At 48.1% G+C, this 16,302-nt stretch overlaps 1 pseudogene; it reads right to left on the reverse strand.

Annotated features, from left to right (window-relative positions):
* LOC138521531 (interferon-inducible GTPase 5-like) overlaps positions 1 to 11,600 on the reverse strand; it is a 132,913-nt pseudogene extending 121,313 nt beyond the window's left edge.
* Positions 11,601 to 16,302: the final 4,702 nt, after the last annotated feature.

The raw sequence follows: 16,302 nt of genomic DNA on the forward strand, positions 1-16,302 counted from the left end.
TGCAGCGTGGCTTTCCGGAGCGGAGAAAGGCCGGAAATTCCACCCTGTAGCTACTAGCTCGCAGTTCCGGTGCCTGCTCGAATGACTGTAAGGGGATAGCAAAGTCGAGAAGGCCAAGGAAAGCAGCGCAAGTGGCTGCAGATTATAGGGAGGGCGATGGGGGGAAAGACACGCCATCACTCCAGGGCTCCAGCTTTGAAAGTCACACAGATAAGTGACAGCACTTTTGATTGGGGGGAAAATACGTTAAACAAGGCACTATTGGATTACATCCGCGTGGTACAACAGGAAATAACACTAAGTGTGTTGTTGGTTTTATACAACAGCATTTCCAGTTGTTATGCCAACCACAAAGACTGCTCTTTGGCACGCCTTTCTTCCCTGTAGCAATGGTGTTGTCCATATTTTGGTGGCTGTGCCAAAACCAAAAATGTGCTCTCCACATTGCATCTGACCAATAACCGGAGCTTCCCTACCTCACAGTGTTAACAATGGTAAACGGTATCAAGCATTATAGTATTTGGAATAGTACAGCATGGTGGGTGGTGTTTCACATTGTGGGGGTAGGTGCTCTGGTACATTAGATTATAAAGTATGTGCACATTAATGAAGATGGCATAGAAGGTTGAGCACTGCATGGCAGACTATAAAGCACATTATGGGATTGACTATATGGCTCTTTTGTCATTTTACAATCTCAAAAGATAACACAGATGACTACAGGCATGTGAACAGAGAGTGCACACACAGACACAGCTTGTGTTGGGGACATCTCCTTCCCGGCCATATCATGTATTATGCTTAAATCATAAAGAGTGTTCTCTGCACTGGTCAGGTTACATATGTGTTTAATTCCTCGTTGCAATCCTGTAATAAATGGGCATCACAGTAGTCAAAGTTTGAGGAAGTCAACTGTTCTACATATTTGACAGCAATTTTTTCAATACTGTACACTTCTGATGTGTTTTGGTCGATGCAATTTTTTCCTTTGGTTTGAAAAGGCTGTACTGCATGAGAAACACACAGGGGCCGAATTTACGAACTGTTTTTCAATGGGATTTTCTCATTAAAACGCTTCGGTAAATCAGGCCCTCAGTCACACAGCAGGGCTTGCCAGCTATGGACCGGTCACTGAGTTTACTTACTCCAGCCCCCCCCCCCTTGTCTCTTATTATGCCCCAACTCCAACACGGTCGGCAGTACCTCAAAATACATATCTGAACTTTGAGATGGGAGTATCCTAATTGTAATCTTTGCAGTACGCTGCGTCAGTTAAGCATCTGAATTACAACCTTACCCAATCCACATGAAACGTTTACTTTCACTTGAGACTCAACACTATGTGATTGTTTGTTGGCACTGCAGCCAGGCTCACCCATTGTCGCAGCTCCACAGGCTGAAATGCACCACCGACTGGATCACCACCATTAAACATACTGTGAGAATATCATCTTAATCGTTTGCTTTAATTGGAATGCAGATCTTATGTGATTTAAACGGCGAGCTTCTTTTTACTTTGTGTTCCATGGACTGGTGACAATCTCCTCCCAGTGACTTTGTTTCCCATTTTGCATCCAACAGCCAGATTAGTGCCCAGGTACAAACGGACCAAATCAGGCGGGAACATCTTCCCCGTCAAAGCGGCACAATTCTGGAACTCCCTCCCCCCTGCTCTAAGAGATGGCCTACGCTACCTACAATTCTGATCCAAGCTCATCCACTGATTTAAGGAACACGATATCTAAACATACATTACATTCAATCTCCTTATTACCTACTTGTATATATGTGTCTTACAGTAACTCATTGCTTCTCTGTATATATTTGCCTGTCAGCGTTGCATACCTACCTTTGTATACATTTCGTTCTGATTGTTGTTCACACACACAGCATTGTAACCATAGCTGTTTTTTTATTCTGTGTACTATTGTGACTTAAGCTTAACAACCCTCTTTATGCTTTTGCGCCCTAATACCCTCAGGTCTGGTGCGCAATATAAATAGTAACACAAACAAACATCTGTACATTCGTCTCCTGCCTTCATTCCTTGACTTACATTGCTTGCCTCTAAAAGCCATGTTACATCCACAGCCACAGGTGGCAGTTCAGTAAATGCCAAACAATGGGGGTAGCACACCAAGTACGTTTTGTAGATAAAACAATGCTTGCGATTGGCACTCATAATGGGCTGGGGGGCGCTATAGCCCTCAGTCTTTTGGTTGTAGCCCCAGATAGAAGCTCAGGGGCTACAACCAAAAGGGCCCTCACACTATAAAGACAGTTCCATGTGCATCGCCTCATGTCCAGGAGTGCGGCTCCTGCTGCAAAACAGGTTTTCTGTGAAGCGCTGTGCAGCTTCTTAGCACTATGGCTTTGCTGCATCAAATGGCTCCACCTCATTTTTTCCCGTAAAGATGTGCTCATTGTTTTCGTGACTACATATAGTTGGTTTTTTTTTGGTTTTTTTTACCAGTGAAATTTGAAACCAGAGGGGCTGTCTGCTCTCTGTGTCTTCTTGGCAAATCTGACTTTCGGATCTTGGATTTAAAACTAACATTATTTTTGGACTTAATCCGTTCCTTCTTCTACCTCTTGCGTCACCACACACACACACAGTGCAATACCTTCTCCTGAACGGACCGTCACTGATGATTCGTCAGATCATCTAAAAGCAGGCGCGAGGTCGGATCGGCTGCATGCTTTTTGGGGGACTTGGGAGACAAGACGATCAGCCCAGCTTCCCCACGTCTAGACATCCTTCACCAGCTGATGGATGTATACACTGCTTTCAATGGAAAAAAGAAGTGCGGGTACTCACCAACCTAGGCTGTGGCTGGGCCAAAGCACGCTACGGAAATGTCCGAAAATGACTCTCGCGCTGGGGCCCATTTTTTATTTACTCACTCTGTGTCTCCACCTACATTTGCACACTCCACTATTTATCTCACTTTCTGTGTGTCTCGCTCATCATGTCCCACGCTCTATTTGTGTCACCTTCTATTTGTCTCTCTCTCCATTCTCCCCATCCCCCTGCTCCAATAAAATGTATGTCCGACCCTCTCTTTCAATCTCTTTAGACGTCTCTGCCTAACTTGGGCATTGGGAGAATGGTACACTGAAAAATAAGTAACAGATTCCATCCACAAGCCAAGTACTCTAAAGAAGTGGCATTCAAACTGTTTTATGCAGAGCCCCCATTTGAGTACAAATATTGCTGCCAAGCCGCCCCACCCCCCGCACCCCACTTGTGTAAGGATTGCTGCTGGGGCCCCTTCAGGAGCCATATCTTCTTATATGTTCTATTAAAAGCAGTCACTGTACTCACTTTCTAAAGAACTTTGCACCCCCCTGGTAATCCTTCGGCCCCCTAGTGGTGCCAGCCCCACAGCTTGAAGACCAGTTCTCTGAAGCCATTCACTTGACATTTGAGCCTGGCACCCTAATGCACAATCTCTCAAATATGTGCAACCATAACATACTGATGTTCCCCAGGTTTGGTGCCATTATTGTGTTGTAGATAATGGGTGAAAGACAACTAATACTTAACTAATATCTATATTCTATGGGCAAATGAAGGTGGACAAGGAACTAAAGCCACCCAAAAACTTTCACAATCAATCCCCTTTCAAACCGACCAAGGGTCACAGAGTAACTGTGTCAGTGAAGCAATGAGCAGATTGGGTAGAACTCTGCTTCAAGCCTGATCATCCTGAGTTGCTCAGCCTATTTTACTGAGCCCAACATAACATGCCCAGGGATTGTCGGGAAGGTGTTTTTTCCCCTCTGCTAATTCCATGGATAGGACCACTCACCCTAACATTTTCGTGTTATCAGTCCTCTCTCTGCAATTTCTTTTGTTTGCACTACAAAGTGCAAATAATTCATGGAAATGTGGCAGCAACTGTGTTTCTTTGCATGGTTTGCAATCCATAGTACAATTGTCAATGCCTCCTGCTTTGTAAGTGTAGGGTGGGGGCATTTACATGGGTTCTTATGGAATCTGCCCGGATTTATCAGTTGGTAAAAGCTGGTGGATTCCGTACAAATCCCAATGCATATCCACCTTCATGAAAATCAGATCGTGGAGGATATGCATTTGCTTTTCACAAGTCGAGTGGATGTTGGTGGCAAGAATGTAAATTTTGTTGGGTGGACTCAGCTGAGCCTGCAATATTGTAAAAATCACCTGGAGTGAGATATTGGGTACAAAAAAAAGCATAGGCCTTTTACATGTGGTTGTTACATACACCTCATTTACCACCCGGGAGATTGGAAAATGGCTTTCTAAATCTGCCTCATTGTTAGGGAAGCTTTTTCCTCAGGACTTTCAATTTTTCCAGTGAAGGCACAGCATGATTACATTACTTTCCCAGGATCACACTTTTCGTTGAAACAGTAAATCCAAGATTTAAACCCACTTTGCAATTTAGGAACTTGACCACATACCTTCCAAGCTCTAGCTGGTACAAATATTTAGGTGTTGGCTCACAAGACCTACAATTTTATAAAGTTTACTTACAAAGTAAACAAATTCCACAGAATAGCAAAAAACATGTTATGCCAAAAGAGTACCGTTATAAATTTAGTTTCCGTATCCTGAATGAAAGGCTTTCAGTCTCAGAACGCAAAGTAACGCAAACCGGAAAAATCTCTTCACTATATTTTCAGCACTTACAGACACATAATAAAAGAAATTGGGCCTCATTACGAGTCCGGCGGTAGCCATGCCGGAAAAACCGGCAGGCTGCCGCCGGATCCGTATTACCATTCCGCCTATGTGATTGCCGGAATCACTGGGGCATTTCAACCCCAGTGACCCGGTAATTCAGGAGGCGGAATTCTGTAAATCCCCATTACCATAGGACTCCGCGGGGATAGGGACCATGGAAACACTGGTTCCGTCTATGACAGAGCCGATGTTTCCATGTCTGCCTGCAGGCAGGTGGTGTTAAACCTGCCAGGTCAGACCTGGTGGGAGTGACACCTCCCGCCTGCAGGACTCTGAATCAGCCGGTCCGGAAAACAACGGTGGCAGCGGTTTTACCGCCACCATTCTTTCCGGACCGGCAGGGTCGTAATGAGGCCTATTGTGTGATAAGGACACCTACCAAAGGTATTTGTTTGATACAAACGTCCAGCTTGTTGTTATGCTTTAGCAAAACAAAAGAGGTGATGGCTGGAAGGTTTAGAAATAATCTTAACCTCTGGTATTACACTGGGCAACCGTCCAGACCATGTTTCGGCCTCACATGTCTTGGGATGCTTGTGGTCTCATGCAGAAGGGATGTGCCCTAGCAGTTCGGCTGGACTGAACCTTTTGGGGTGGGACCAAGCCTGATTTAATGGCTTGGCAGGTGAAGAAAGATGGTCTGGAGGTTTGCCCAGAACAATGTCAGAAGTTAAGTATCTTTGAATTTAAATATATTAACAATTGGCTAATCTATGTTGGAATTGGAAATGCGGCTTTCATTTTTACTGCAGTATGTTCTGTCCATACTGCATTCTACTAAATGCAACTCACACGGTAATGGAAGAAATCCACAAACGTAATTGTTTAAAAAGCTATGTTGGAATTGGAAATGCTTTTCATTTGTTAGTTATGTAATGTTATATTGGGTATTTGTATCCCGCCTGCTTGCAGCTGGCCGCAGCTTATTAGTCGTACAGTATTTGGTAGCCCTTTATAGATCACTAAGAAACACATGTACCTTTCTGGTTATTTTGAAAAAATCTTGCAGAAATATGTGTAATTTTGACAGGGGTTTTAAAAAAAATCTCTCAGGGGTATAGAGGGATACGCCCCCCTCCCACCTCCGTACCCCTTGGTCAGGTTCAGGCTCACTCGCTACGCTTGCTCACTACATTGTATAATTAAATTATGTCACACCACTTTTTTATCCCACTAGCTACCCCCCGTCAGCCCAACAACAAGCAGGAAGCAACTGTTTGGCTAATGTGGCAAACAGGTAGCACTCCAGCTGCTGCTTAAATACAATTTCTCAATCCACAGCAAGTATTTAGCTGTCCTGTCCAAAGGCTTTTCTTTGTTTTATAATAACCTATGAATGTTTACACTTTGGAGTGGCAGTATAGCCACATGCTAGTAGCACTTCCAAATGAGTATGAGCCGTATAGTATGCAATATTACTGTTGAAAGCGTGACGCAGTGCGTGCGTTCATATGACATAGTTATGTGACGTCTAAACTTGCCATGGGCTCTAGCCCTGGATCTTTCACAAACCTTGCAACGCCCCAGATTCATCAAGTTCCCTCTTTTCCTCCATCACACTCTCTCTTCATCCATCATTCCCTTTCTCCATTTATGCCCCTTTCGCTCAATTGCCCACTATCACTGTCTCTCACGCTCTCTTTCTCTCTCACTCATCATCCCCTGTTCCTCTCCCTCATCATCCTTTCTGATCATTCTATATCACCATCACTCTCTCCCTCTCTCTCCTCCACTGCCATGTCTCTCTCCCTGTTGCCTTCTCTCCCTCTGTCATCCTGTCCCTTACCACGTCCACTCTCCATCACCGTCTCTCTCCCTCCATCGATTTCACTCTCTTGCTCCCTCTCCACCACTGTATCTCTCCCTCCATCGTCTTCACTCTATTGCTCCCTCTCCACCACCGTCTCTCTCGCTCCATCATTTTCACTCTCTTGCTCCCTTCTATGACTCTCTCTCATATCCTCTGTATGTCGCCCTCCAGCATCCTTTCTCAGCACAATTTGTCACCATCACTCCCTCCCTCTCCTCCATTGCCCTCTTTTCCTCCCTCCTGCCATCACCCACTCCCTCAACCTCCATCAACTACTATCACTGTGTATCTCACCTTCTGTCTCTCTCCCTCCACACATTCTGTTCTTCTTCCTCCATCATCGTCTGTCTTCACCATCACTCTCGCTCACACTCCACCATTGTCCTCTCTTGCACCACCCTTTTTCCCTCCACTGTTCTCTGCTTCCATTGTCCCATACCCGTCCATCGCCCTCTCTATTGCCCTTTGTATCTCTCCCTCATCATCCTGTTCGTCGCCCTCAGCATCGTCTCACTCAGCACAATTACTCACCATCACTCCCCCTCTTACTTACCTCCACTGCCCCCGCTCTTTCCCTTTAAGGTCATCTCTCCTTTTATCGCCCACTATCACCGTCCCTCTCAACCTCTATTACACCCCCCTTGTCTCATCACCATATGTTACTCACCATCACTCCCTCTCTAACTCCCTCTCCATTACTGCCCTCTCTCCCTTTGTTGTCATCTCTCCCTCCATTGCCCTCTCTGTCGATCGCTCCCTCTCCTTCCATTTCCACTATCTCTCCATAGTCCTCTCACTCCCCCTCCATTATCCTCTTTGTCTGTGTCCCCCACCCTTTCTCGCCATCACACACTCTCTCCCTCCACCATCCTCTCTCTCTTCATTGTACTGTTTCTCTGTCTTTCACACGGACTCTCTTTCTCGATCACCTCTCATGTTCCACCTTCTCTCCTGCACACCTTTTACTTCTTAACTCACTCTTATTTGCAGGGTCTTACCTCTGGGCTTAGTTACACCCTCCCATGCATGACCCGATTCCCTTGCAGTGCCCCTGCTCTCAAGAACACACCCTTGCTCCCCCAGCCCGCACAGCACTCTATCTTGCACCCTTCTCTCGTGCTCTCTCCCCCCCTCCCTCTGACTCACACTCTTGAACCCTGGCTCATTCGCACAATTGATAGATCCCCTCTCACGGCCAAGCTCCCTTCAGCCACAGACATGCACATTGTCACGTGCAACCATTTTATACGCAGACCTTTAAAATAATCATGATCAAAGCCAATAGCAGTAGGTAGCCATGAACGGAAGTATTGTTTTTGTTTTGACACTAACACTTACTTTCAGAGACTTGCAGAAGTAATTAGAGCGTAAGGACCACGTTTGTACTATGTACCTACAAATATGTAACGCAATAAACAGCAGCAAACAGTGGCTTTTCCAATGCTTGTTTTTGTTTCACAAGGGCCTGAGAAGCAAACTCCAATGCGCCATAAGTTTCCTGTTGCCGTGGTGAGGACCTGGGCTTTTGGGAGGAGTCGCACGGAGTCCCAAGCATCAATAGTCCAGCTGGCTGCAACCCTCCAGATTTGGGACAGCCGGAAATGCTTTCCACACCACATGCTAGCTACAAAAGACACAGACAAGAGTATCCACGAAGATGAAGAAAGAAGGGAAGGATCCCTTCAACTGAAGGACTGAGTGCTGGACTGAATCCTGGAGAGACCGATGTAAAAGACCCCCAGAGAAAAATGTGTTTCGTTATAAACTAAAGACGTTCTGATTCATTGATAATCAAAGAGGATCTGTTGTGTCAACTGCCTTTGTAGTTCCCAGACGATCCCCTGGGGAGGTTTCATGTGCACTGGGAGGAATGTGTTACCTTCTTCAGCAGGATCAAGGAGGCAGCATCTTGAACCAGAGTCCCACATGGATGTGGGGAGACATTCACGCCAGACAGCCCTGCCGTTGTTGAACCACTACTCATCAAGCTGACATTGATATGATAGTCAAATGTTGTGGCCATATAATTGTGTGATCTTAGTAGCCACCATGTAACCAGATATGATCTATCTTTACAGTTCAACCTGCCACCAGGCTGACTATATAAGAAAATTATGTTTTGGTGCAGATGAGGCTTGTAGGAACTTTGGGTCCCAGCAGCTTTTGGTACTGCACATATGACTTTTGAACCTGTCCTGCTGGCTCTGCAGGGCAGTTAGTAGATGCCAGGAGACTGTCCCCGCAAGGCGCATGATCGCACTGTGTTTTTGACATGGATCATTATGAAAGTGTGGGTTTGATTAGCAGGCCTCTCATTCTGAAACAGAATTACCTGCACCATTTTATTTTTTTACAAATAAAAAAAGCGAAGGCATTTATACCCTTGCAGATGGCATTCCATGACACAAACAAAAATCCAATTTCTTGACAGCAGGCATTAAAGCAAGATGTAGCCTCCAACTTTCTAACTCCCAATCTATTCACCCTGGTAACTCCAGATTCACCGGTCTCCTTTCGGATAATTAAGTGATCCCTTTGGTAGACCTAGCATCTCGTAACATTGCCCATATTTGGGTGTGCAAAGATGTCTCTGCTGAAGAAATGCGTGCAGGTGGGCCAAGTAAGTGATGCAAATAGAGGGCTTATTTTTAAGGGGACAGAGGATTCATGCTTGCAACCATGAGGACCTTGATGGAGAAGATTCAAGCTTAGAAATCAGCATTGCAGGAACTGGCTGCTAAATTGTGATCCTTGAAGGGCATATTTCATTCTGTCCACCACTGGCTTTTGAGGCCTACTATTCCCACCTGAAGTGATGTTTCTAATTATACCCACGGCTACTGGCAGTCATTGATGAGGGGCAATAAGGATTCCTGTGAGATTGGAAGGGCTTTGGTTCTCACCACACCTCAGTGGTACGCAAAGACTGGGCATTATTTCCAGAGGTGTGTTGGGCCAGGAGGTATTGTAATCGCATTCTCTAGAGGAGAGCATGCATTAAAATGATGAGTGAGGGGGCCAGTGGGAGGTGGGTAAATAGAGCATATTGGAACTTTAATAGGAAGAACACTCCTAGGACACATCATTTTACCAGGCGACTCAAGCATTCACATCAGAAAGAGAACCCTCTGGATTATTCCCATGCATTCACATCAGAAAGAGGACCCTCATGATTATTCTATGGGTAGTCCAGCACTTCTACTAGAGGGGTTGCAAGTCAGATGCCCTGCCTTCACTTCCCCATGTCAGATGCTTTTATTTAAATGATTAACCATGCTTTCCATGCTGAGGCAGCCCTGTATTTGTCCAATCAAGAGCGGACCAACACAATTACGCACGATTTGCAACATAAAAGAGGCTGTGTAATGGAACCATATTCCTGTTTGACGAAGTGCAAGGAGAACCAAAGTTGTCTATGCACCATGCTTAAAGTTGTACCACAACTTGGCTCACATAGGTAAATAGGCAAAAGTAGATAGTATGCATCCTTCGGTCACGTGGGCCAAAGGCAGTCTGTAAAAGGGTCAGCAGACGGAGCTTGTCAAGAGGGAATAGGAACTCCTATCAGTCCTACCCTAGTGGGGAACAGTGGCAGTTGAGAGGTACCCCAATTCCTATCACCTTCCCAAATGCCTGCCCATACATGAGAAGTACCGATCTGCATCACACCCTACCTCCTGTTAAAAATGCTCGCCAGATTCTTTCTTTCCATTTTAGACCTAAAATCAACAGCAGCCAGAGTGAGAGACCAACAGGAAAAAACAGGACCCAGCAGTGCCTCAAGCCTTACGCCTGGCAATAACGAACCAGCGAAAAGAGAGCGAGGGTGGAAGACGCAGTGGTCACCCAACATGCCGTCCACCGGTCCCCAGTGCCAAAATGAACAGCATTGAAACTCCCTGCAGACACCCAAGACCACCAGGGACTCAAATATGGATTTCAATCACCCACAAAGACTATACTTACATTGGGGAGGCCAACCCATGACCCCCTAACCCATATTTGGACAATGCAGATCACGAACCACCATAGTTACTTCACGGAAGCTGCATGTGTGAGAAAGGGACTGGCTGAACACGCTATTTAAAACATTTGCTGTATGTAACACCTTCCAGGTGGGGACGATAAGGTCAGAATGGCCATTACCAGACAACCAACCAGAAGCTAGGAAGGGGTTTAAAAGAGACCACAGGAAACAATAAGTTGTGGGTTGTTCGAGGGAAATCAGAGGTGGCAGACCAAGAGATCATCAGGACGAAGGAGGATGGACAAGGGTGTAGAGGTGAATCATAGAGCTGGTGAGGTATTGGTTGATGAGTAAAAGTGGAACTGCGAGAGTTAGTGCAAGACTAGCTAGTTATATTATTAGAGGGTATTTAGTGAACACATGTGAAGTGGTTGTGTGGGTAAAAGGTGTGTGACTGGAGAAGGAGTAGCGCGGAGGAGTAGTAGTGTGGAGAATAGAGTAGTAACATCGAAGGGTGGAGTGGGATGAGGTAAGGAGGTGGTGGTAGAGTGGGCTGGGGTAGGCAGTGGTGGGAGTAGAACTGACTAGTGTGGTTGGAGTGAGATGGGTGGTAATGGCATGGGAGATGTGTTGCTAGTGAGGGTGAATTAGGGGGTAAGTATAGTCAGGTAAGATAAGTTATGATGGGCTACAGTAGTGGCATAGAATGCGTAGGGTGGATGAGTTGTGTAGTGGGTTGGATAGAGTGGTGAGATGGTCTAGAATGGTAGGGTAGGTTAGGGTGGTCGAGCAGAGTAGTGAGGTGGGATAGCAGTCTGATACAGTAGTGAACGGTACGTGGCATTTGCCCTGAAGCGCCCCTGTGTCCCATTTTCCTTCTCTGGGCTTACTGGCATTGTTGGCAGCTTCGGCGTCCCTCGCATCTCACTGTTTCCTTTGCTGCTTGCCTGAGGAATGGGTGCACAGCTCGTCTGCTCTGTGGTCCCTGCTTTGCCTTCTCCTTCATTCGACAGCTCCAGCTGTCTGTAGCAATGATGCAGCAAACCCCTCTCTGCGCGACCTTCCTGCATGCCGCTTTCGCCAGCATCCTTGCTCCGGTCTGCAGCCTGCTCTCCTCCGGCATCTTAACCAGCGTTAAGAGATGAGTCGGGGGCGTGGCCTGGAGTGCCAGCGATGTGGCAGCTCCTCTAATAGCCTCTGTATGAGGCCCGCAGCTTTACTCAAATAAAAGATGTTCCTGTCGTTCCTTTGCAGAATTGATGTTGGCGGCGGCAGGCTAGATACCAAGACCACGAATGGTGATGAGGTGACCCCCTGGTGCTCGTCGGAGCCTTGAAATGAAGCTAATGAAGTCACGGCCCCTGCCGCCAGAGCAATTCAAAATGGCGCACGGACCACAGAAACTCCACCACAGCACCCCGACTGGGTCCTGCAGCGACCTCTGATGGGGATGACCTACTATGTGAAGGACCCTCACCTGTTGAACGCTCCTCACGGCGCCGACACCCTCTGACGGATGCCACCTTGCTGCCGCTGACCAGCTGTGAGAGCAATGCGAGAGCCCGCTGATCCAGCCCTTGCCAGGGACACAGATCTCTCCTAACAGCGGTCTCCGGGGGAGAGAGTGCAGCCGGCACCAGCTGGACGGCAGAGCCCACTGGGGGTCCCTCCAGCAAGCAGGAACAGGTGTAGGCAGCCCAACAGGGCTTGGCTTAGCAGCATTGCCTGTGCGTCCCATGCCCCCTCCGCTCGGCCAGCTGGACGCCCCGGGCGGAGTGGGAGGCACGAAACCCCAATCATCCAGACGCCAGCGATCAGCCTCATACCTAAGGTACCCAGGCCCCGACTCCATGGGGGCAGACTGAGACACAGTCTCTCCTCTAACGCGGCTGCCTTACCTGCTACGTCTGTGCTGGGAGACCTATACTCATCGCTGATCCTCTCAGGATATGTGCCTCTACCTCACCAGCCGGACCTGGCTCCCACAGGCCCGCTGAGAACTCCCGACTACGAAAACACAACACGGCCCCACCTTGGACCTCCTTAACTCCCAACTCAACCCGCTCTCCTGAAATGACCCATTAAGGTGGGGGGCACTTCAGCGGCATAGCGGCTCCTAGGGTGCTTGTCCCCCCTAGCCCAACAACTCCCCCTTCCACCGTGCTGCACACGCCTCAGCCTCCACTTCTCCCGCATGCAGACTTGCAGCTGCCACCTGTGAGACCTTGGCCTTGGCTCCTACTCCTTAAGAGGTACCTCGCTGGATCCCCTGGATCCTAACCGACACGAATAAGGACCTGCTCTGGCTCCAGCTTTACAAACAGGACCCCGCACCGTGGAGCACCACAGCGAGTGAACACACAGCGGCCTCACCCTGACTAACTTCTCACAGCCCACTACGCTCCTGTGAAATCTTGGAGGCCTACCCCTGGTTCCTCCAGCCTGATCTCCCACCACCTGGTTGCCCAACTCAGCAGAGACCCCACTGGGAGCCCTGCGACCCACCTAGACGCTGGAGGCGCTCATGAACTCCCTATCCAAACCTCCAAAGCACACTATTAGTGGCTCGTGCCCCCAAGTGGTGTTGACAGGGGCCTGACAGCTCCCCCTCCACCGGCTGAAGCAATAGACATCGCTGAACACCCCCTACGTCAGCTGCCCTACCCCTAAGGTTGCACGGGAGTGCCCTGATTGGAGCCAGAAGTGATGACTAAGCACCTTAAGCCCACTAAGAACTCAGATATTACCACCATGCTGCTCTCAGCAGACAAGGGGAAAAAGTCTGAACCCCCAAAACTCATGCCCCAGAAGCTCGCAGAAGATAGAGGGATGCTGGCAACCAAGGAGCACAACCAAGGATACATTTAGGTCATGTATGTCGGAGCTCACCACTAAACTGGAGCGGACGGATCAAAGGGTCACGGATGCGGAGCAAAGGCTAAGGGGAGGTGGAGGACTTGGCCCAAGAACACGCTGCAGCCCTCGTGGAAGTCCAACGCTCGATCCAGGTTCTCCTTAATAGAAATGAGATTCTCTAATAAAAACAAGAACACCTCGAAAATGGGGCCTGCCGCAACAACTTCCAGATTTGCAGGGTTACCTCTTCGATTCTAGATATAGACCTTGGTGAATATTTGGGTGACTTTTTCCAATCGTTGCTCCTGTACGTAGATAAGTAACAACTTATTCTAGACCGTAACCACAGGTTGCACCCTGGAATAAGAGTGAGAGTCCGACTCCCCCCCCAGATGTAATAACGAGGGTACATTTCTACACCACCAAAGAAGCCATTTCCGCAATTGGGCGTTCCCTAGATGAGCTAACTTTCCAAAGCTCCCCGCTCCACACTGGTCAACATCTCTCCTTCCAGACGTTACAGAAGGGAAGGTCCCTCTGGGCTCTTACGCTTTTCCTCCAAGACTACAAAATTTGATACCGATGGCTGTTCCCAACGGCCCTACAGTTCTTCTACAACCGAACTCCTCGCAGGATCGTCCATTTCGAGGATGCTGCGGTGATCTGACGCCCCGATTCCCCCGGGGGAGCAAAAGATTCTACAACTGACCACACTTGCAGTGACCCAGGCAATTCCCCCCCAAACTGAGACAATCTTCCTGGTCAAAGGTACAAAGGAGCCGGAACAAGAAATGAGCATCTGCGATCCAGCCAAAGGAACAGACGGCGTTGGAACATTGTGCAACAAGTACGGAGCTGTGGGCCTCACGCGGCCCATGCCCAACTCCAAGGTGCATGTCACCTATCCGCCCTTGGAGTGGAACTCACGTTTTGTTATCTGTTTTAGCCCTGTTGGCTAGGGGAAGGATGAAAGATGAAAAGAAATCGGCTCCCCGGGTTAATGTCTCAACCTCCTGTTGGAGGCTAATTTTAAAATCTCAGTCCCCCCATTGGAGGCTACTGTTAAATCCCTGGCCACACGGTGACCCCAGGCTAACCAAACCTCCGGATGACTGTCCCCCCCCCACTGCTCAACCCCCACACCAGGGACTCTCGGAAGAGCAAGACACTCTCCCTCCGCACCAAAAACTTAAATTTGTCACACTAAATGTCAGAGGTTTGAATTCCCCCCTAAAAGGAAATCTTTGCTACAATGTTTACAGGACAGGGAATCCTCAGTGGTCTTTCTGCAAGAGAGCCACTTAATTCCAACAGACTTTCTCTGCCGTTGCATCAGATTTTTCCCACAGCAACTCCTGGCTTCCAACGGCACTAAAATAGTGTGCACTGCGATCCTCTTCGTAAGACCACACATTCTGGAGATCTTGCGCTGCCCAGAGGGCCGCTACATGGTGGTCAAATGCCTTATTTTTGGACAGCTTTACTCTCTAATCTCAATCTATGCCCCAAATGACAAACAGGAGGAGTTCTTTAGAGACTTGGAAGAATCCCTCCTCCCATTCATCGACGGCCAAACTATCATTGGAGGAGACTTCAATGGCGTCCCCGACCTGCTGAAGGACAGATCACATCCTCCGGCCCCCAGAGACCTTAAACTTGCGTCAAGTCTTCTCCACCTATTCCGAAACTTGAATGGAGTGGGTACATGGAGAGTGATTCATCCCAATGAAAGGGACTACTCCTTCTATTCATACGTGCACAGAACCTTCTCCCGGATCGACCTCCTGCTGGCCTCCACTCAAATCTTGGCCTTCACTGCCGACTTCATCATTGATCCTAGGGTGCTTTCCGATCACGCACCAGTTGCCCCCGACGCTCCGAGCCCATGACTCCGACCCTCCTCCCCGACGCCGATGGAATCTGTATGATCCAGTCCTAAACGACATGTCACTAAGGGACTTCATTGCTAAGAAAATCAAGAATTTCTTTAGGAAAAACTTGAAAGAGGACACTTCCCCAGCTAATACCTGGGACGCTATGAAAGCGGTGGTGCAAGGAGAACTGATCGCCCAGGGAGCGGCCTTTCATAAACACAGACGGCAAACCCGCATAGATCTGGAAAACAAGGTCCACGAAGCTGAGGCCGTCCATAAACGCAAAGGCTGGTCCACGAAATCCCAACGAACCCTACAAGCGGCTCAAAAAAGGCTGGAGGCACATTATGCAGGGGGCACTGTGCATCTACTAGCTAAAACCAAGCAAGGGTACTATGCCAAAAGCAATAAGGCAAATAAGCTACTAGTGGACAAACTCCCCAAAGCAGAGAAACGGAACACCATCCTGGGCCTACGCGACCCTCAAGGCAAAGTCCAATTCACAGAACAGGACAAACTACGACTTGCGGTCACCCATCTTTCGGAAATAATTTTGGCACCCCGGAGGAATCGAGAAGAACGAGAGTACCTGCAAAATGCTGCTCTTCCCCGCGATAGAAAGCCTTGAGACCCCAATCTCAGGTGAGGAAGTTGAGGCAGCCATCAAAAGTCTCAAATCCAGAGCCCCTGGCCCAGATGGGTACTCAACACGCTTCTACAAAATATTCCGACCCCAATTTATAGCTCCCCTGACAACTCTATTAATTCCTTCGCCATTTTGGGAGCCATCAACCCCCATACAGGAGTCCATCACAGTTCTCATTCTTAAACCAGGGAAAGACCCCAGGGATAACAGTTCATACAGGCCCATCTCACTGCTAAACATTGACGCTAATACATACTCAAAAATCCTGGCAAATCGCTTGGCAGGCGTTCTCCCCGACATTATAGATCCAGATCAGACAGGGTATATAATGCATAAATCGACTGGGGACAATATTCATAGTGTTCTGAAGCTAATAGATGTTGCGAATCAGGACTCGCGGAAGCTCGCTCTGCTGGCCTT

The sequence above is a fragment of the Ambystoma mexicanum genome, chromosome 1q (assembly GCF_040938575.1).
Source record: "Ambystoma mexicanum isolate Mex_15411 chromosome 1q, UKY_AmexF1_1, whole genome shotgun sequence".
NCBI lineage: Eukaryota > Metazoa > Chordata > Amphibia > Caudata > Ambystomatidae > Ambystoma > Ambystoma mexicanum.